The sequence below is a fragment of the Meriones unguiculatus genome, chromosome 7 (assembly GCF_030254825.1).
Source record: "Meriones unguiculatus strain TT.TT164.6M chromosome 7, Bangor_MerUng_6.1, whole genome shotgun sequence".
NCBI lineage: Eukaryota > Metazoa > Chordata > Mammalia > Rodentia > Muridae > Meriones > Meriones unguiculatus.
Window position 1 is genome coordinate 65,363,964 of NC_083355.1, and position 5,222 is coordinate 65,369,185.

The 5,222-nt window shown below is 43.3% G+C and overlaps 1 pseudogene; it reads left to right on the top strand.

The window, feature by feature from the left end:
• The first annotated feature begins 1,992 nt into the window (after window positions 1-1,992).
• Window positions 1,993-3,225, top strand: LOC110543516 (tubulin beta chain-like; annotated as a pseudogene).
• Window positions 3,226-5,222: the final 1,997 nt, after the last annotated feature.

Sequence of the window (5,222 nt, forward strand, 5' to 3'; positions counted from 1 at the left end):
CTCAGAGACCTGCTTGCCTGTCTCTTGGGATTAAAGGCATGTGTGTGTTTCATGTTGCTGGATTAAAATCTGATGTTTCTACAACTACAGAGTCACATACCAATGCATTTTACAGAACATACATCACTATGCTACATACCACTGTAGCTAGGTAAAAATACTTTGAACATATTTTTAAATACATACTTACCTTCATGTTTCCTCCCTTTACTAATTAAACATTATGACATAAAAATAAAACTTATTTTAGTTAAATCCTCCAAAAAGAGCTCCTTCTATATTTGCATAAAATTGTCTATGGAAAAGATGTGACAAGGGACCATTGAGATGGTTTACTGGTTAAAGGCAATTGACACCAAGCCTTATGACCTGAATTCAATCTCTTGATCCTCAAAATCCACCTGGTAGAAGGATAGAGTTGATTTCTGCAAGGTGACCTCCACAAGTGGTAACCTCCACAAGTGCAAGATGTGGCCTGTGTGTATCCACACAGACATGCATACTTATATACTTACATACATAGATACATACATAAATGTAAATTGTGTGTGAGACCAACTGGCCACACATAACTGAGTGATGAATAAAGACAGCTTAAATTTGAGGAAAACAGTTTAACAAAGCAATGTCAAAATATTATTTCTCTAGTTCTTCATTTTTACATTGACCTGCACCTTAAAACCAGTTTGTGTTAACAAAAACTGAGTGGGTAAAAAATTATAAACTGGAAAGTAAACCAATCAGCTCAAATAAGGTAATCAAAGACATAGGTTTTACTTCTCAACAATTAGAGAAATATAAGTGAAGGGATGCTCTAGGGATCAAAAGCTTAGAGAGCAGGAGGTATGCTGGAACAAAGTACAATGACATCTCTGTGTGTGCGAGAGTCTAAATTAGGATGGAAGCAAATAAGACCTGTATTTCAAAACAATGGAAATGTAAAGAAATATAGAAACAGAACATGAAACAAGATAAAAGAGACTAAACACACAAAACTCAAAGGGCTTCAGAATGAATGCAAAGCTGCTATTTTAAAAAGATCCATACAATACAAAGTGGTGAGAGTAAGATAAAAGGAAAGTGGGTGCTGGAGATAGGCTCAGTGGTTAAGAGCACTGTTTACTCTTCCAAAGGTCCTGGGTTCAATTTCCAGCACCCACATAGCTCACAACCGTCTGTAACTCCAGTTCCAAAGGATCAGATACCTTCACTCCAATGTACATAAAATAAAATTAAAAATATAAAATTATTTTAAAAAAGATAAAAGGAAAGGAAAAGGGAAATATAGGAAGGACAGTGACAAAGAAGCAGTGATGGAATTAGAGTATCAATCGAAGGGCATTTAGTGCTGAGGAATTACATAAGGCAAACAGGATCACATACCTTGGCATCACATCAGAAGTCATAAATGCAAATATGGCCAGAGTTGTTCTGAAGTACATGCTGCAGGTTTTGTAGATTTTCAGTAAGTCAGCAAGTTCCAGTGCACGACCTCCATTTTGACAAATCAAGTAAACAAAACATAAGACATGACAATGCTGTAAAAAAAATGCCTAATGAGACCAATCTAATGGCAATTACCTGGTGCAAATCACATTATGCACCCCACAAACAAAACATTGCATCTCAAAATCTTTTAGCCATTTATGTTAGAAAGAAATAAAACTATCATTAGTAACAATTTAGAGATAACAAAATGAAAGTATGACTTATAAAAGAATATGATATCAATGAGGCACTGAAAGAAAAATCCACAAACACTTTAAATAGTAACCATAAGGTATCAAAATCAGTTAACTTAATACCTGTGAAAAGAAGCAACAGCTCTTAGAACCTTCCTGTGGCCGTGCTAGCATTTTTCTGTGGCCGCCTCCGGGACTATATTTCAGAGCTTCAGTCTGAGTCCAGCACAGGAGGAAAAAGAAAAGACAAAACACCAAAATATTAATTATCTTGTCTTGCTCTGTATCTACCTTGAAACTAGCAAAAATTTATTACAGTAAACCTTAGCCATGAGGGAAATCGTGCACATCCAGGCCTGACAGTGTGGCAACCAGATTGGTTCTGTTAGTTGCTCAGCAAGATCATGGCAGAGGCCCCAGCATTACCTACCACAGAGACAGCAACCTGCAGCTGGACTGGATCTCTGTGTACTACAATGAAGCCACAGGTGGCAAGTATGTCCCTCGAGCTTTCTTGGTGGACCTAGAACGTGGGACCATGGACTCTGTTTGGTCTGGTCCTTTTGGAAACTTTGTTTTTGGTCAGTCTGGAGCAGGCAACAACTGGGCCAAGGGCCACTACACCAAAGGCACTGAGCTGGTCGAATCGGTCCTGGACGTGGTGTCGAAAGAGGCAGAGAACTGAGACTGCCTGCAAGGCTTCGAGCTGACCCACTAGCTGGGTGGAGTCACAGGCTCCGGCATGGGCACGCTGCTCAGCAACAAGACCCGAGAAGAGTATCCTGACAGCATCATGAACTGCTTCAGCGTGGTGCCCTCACCCAGTGTCTGACATCGTGTTTGAGCCCTACAGTGCCATCCTGTCTGTCCACCAGCTGGTGGTGAACACAGACCAGACCTACTGCATCAACGAGGCCCTCTACGACGTCTGCTTCCTCACCCTCAAGCTCACCACACCGACCTACAGAGACCTGAACCACCTTGAGTCGGCCAGCATGAGCAGCATCACCACCTGCCCTGCTTCCCAGGCCAGCTCAACACTGACCTCCACAAGCTGGCCATCGAACTGGTGCCCTTCCCCAGTCTCCACTTCTTCACGCCTGGCTTTGCCGCTCTCACCAGCAAAGGAAGCCAGCAGTACTGGGCCCTCACCATGCCTGAACTCACCCAGCAGGTCTTCAATGCCAAGAACATAGTGGCCTCCTGTGACCCGCGCCGAGTCCGGTTCCTCACCGTGGCAGCTGTCTTCCGTGGAAAGATGTCCATGAAGGAGGTGGAAGAGCAGTTTCTCAGTGTGCAGAACAAGAAGAGCAGTTACTTCGTGGAGTGGGTCCCCAACAACGGCTGTCTGTGACACCCCTCCGCGCGGTCTCAAGATGGCAGTCACCTTCACCGGAAACTGCAGTGCCATCAAGGAGCTGTTCAAGAGCATCTCGGAGCAGTTGCTGGCCATGTTCCACCGGAAAAACTTCCTCCAGTCCTACACGGGGGAGGGCACATGGACGAGATGGAGTTCACCAAAGCCAGGAGCTACATGAATTAACTCGTGCCTGAGTATCAGCAGTACCAGGATGCCACTGTGGAGGAGGAAGAAGATTTTGGGAGAAGAAGCAGAAGGAGAAGCCTAAAGCAGAGTGTCCAGAGTCACCTCAGGCTGCTCAGTTCTCTCTGCTTCCTCCCCCTGCTTGTTTTCCTCCTTCAGAGTTTCTTCTGTCCTGTTTTTTTCTTTTTTCATTGAGGGTTTAATGGTGGCTGGCTAATAGTAGGTGATCAATAAATATTTGTTTGTGAGTGTCTCTTTTCTCCACTGACAAACTTAGATTTCTGCCGTTCTGTGCTTTGCCCTCTTATTTCTTCCTGGTAACCGTTCTTCATTAACTGTCCAGTTAACACTCTCCCACCATCTTCTCTAAGATCCTGAAATCTTTTCCAGACCCTATATAGAACCAGCCCAGCAATAAGAACCCAGACAGTAGCTGCCATCGTAAAAAGCTAAGTAATGGATGGGGAAAGAAGAGTAGAGGGTTAATAAGTAGAGGTCACTAGGAAGAGGCATGGGGTTTCCAGTCAAGGCCATTTAGAGGAGAATCCACTGAGGCTTTCAGTCAATAGGTTCTTGTTTTGTTTTGTTTTGTTTTGTTTTTCCTGCTTCATCTCTCAACCTCATGATAGGAGTTGACAGTACTATCTCCATTGATAGCCTCCCAGCTGTCCAGAGCCAAAGCTGCCATTGGGGCTGTCTTGCACCTTTTGTTCCTCCCTTCTCCAAGAGATGTAGCAAAGTGGGTGGTGATGGGCAGAGCCTTGGTCTCTGAATGTCCAGAAACTGTGCAGTTCACTTAAACTCTTAACTTGGGAAGGTATGCTGCCACCTTTTGTTTGGGAGACCTCCCAGAGGGGAGGTGACATCTTTGCTACTGCCATTTTCCTCCTGCCCTTGGTTTGGCCATACCTTTCTACCTTTCTAATTTCTGTTGAACTTGCTGCTTTTTTCATATTGAAAAGATGACATTACCCCAAGAGCCAAAAAATAAATGGGAATTTGGAAAAAAAAATAAAGCAAGTTATGGATAAAGGTGAGGAAGAAACAAATAAAAGATATACTAACCCCCCCCCCCACACACACACACACAAACATCTGACCAATTACTCTGCAAATTTCTAACTACCACTGCCTGGATATAGGTGAATAAACTAAATTTGCCCCCAGAAAAGTGCTTTGAATTTGAGGAGAGATAAACAAGAGATTAGGGAATTCAAAGTTGATCTCCAACAGGAAGTGCAATGCCTGCCTAGGAGGCGTCACCTGAGAGCAGGTGGTTCTCTGTGACTTTCACATATTTTATTGTAGCACTCTGCAGTCTTGTCCACCAGGGTCAGAGAAGCCTAGAATGAAGAGCTTCCTGGCTTTTTATCCCCAAACACACTAGAAGAGGGAAAAACAGCAGGAACTCCACAAGTGCATAGCAGATCACTGTTCTAGCTCTAGGGCTGTGCCTTCATGTGCACTGCATGGTCTAAGAATTCTACTTGTGCCTGCTCAGGGGACTTCAGGAAAAGGCATGCTATCATCTTCCATGGAGAAATACCTATAGCAATCTTCATTTTAATTGATTCACTCCACTCATTCAAAAAAACAATAATGAGCAGCTCAGGCCTTTAATCCTAGGGCTCCAGGAGGCAGAGGTGGGAGGATCTCAGTGAGTTCAAGGCCAGCCTGCTGGTCTACAAAGACAGTCAGGCTACATAGAGAAACCCTGCCTCAAAAACAATCAGACTCTTTGATGAAAAACACTGTATCAAACCCTAATAATTCAAAAATTGGGGGTAAGAATGCCTGCTCTTTATAGGAATAGTGCATTTTCATGGGAAAGATAGACACAATGTGAAAATAAATAGGTCATAATGCTGACTATATGTGGGGACCTATGAAAGGCAGCAATGGAGGTCAGAAAACTTCACTGAGACAGTATTTCCAAGAATAAATGTGTGGGGCTAGCAAGACAGCTCAGCAGGTTAAAGGCATTGGCCACCAAACTT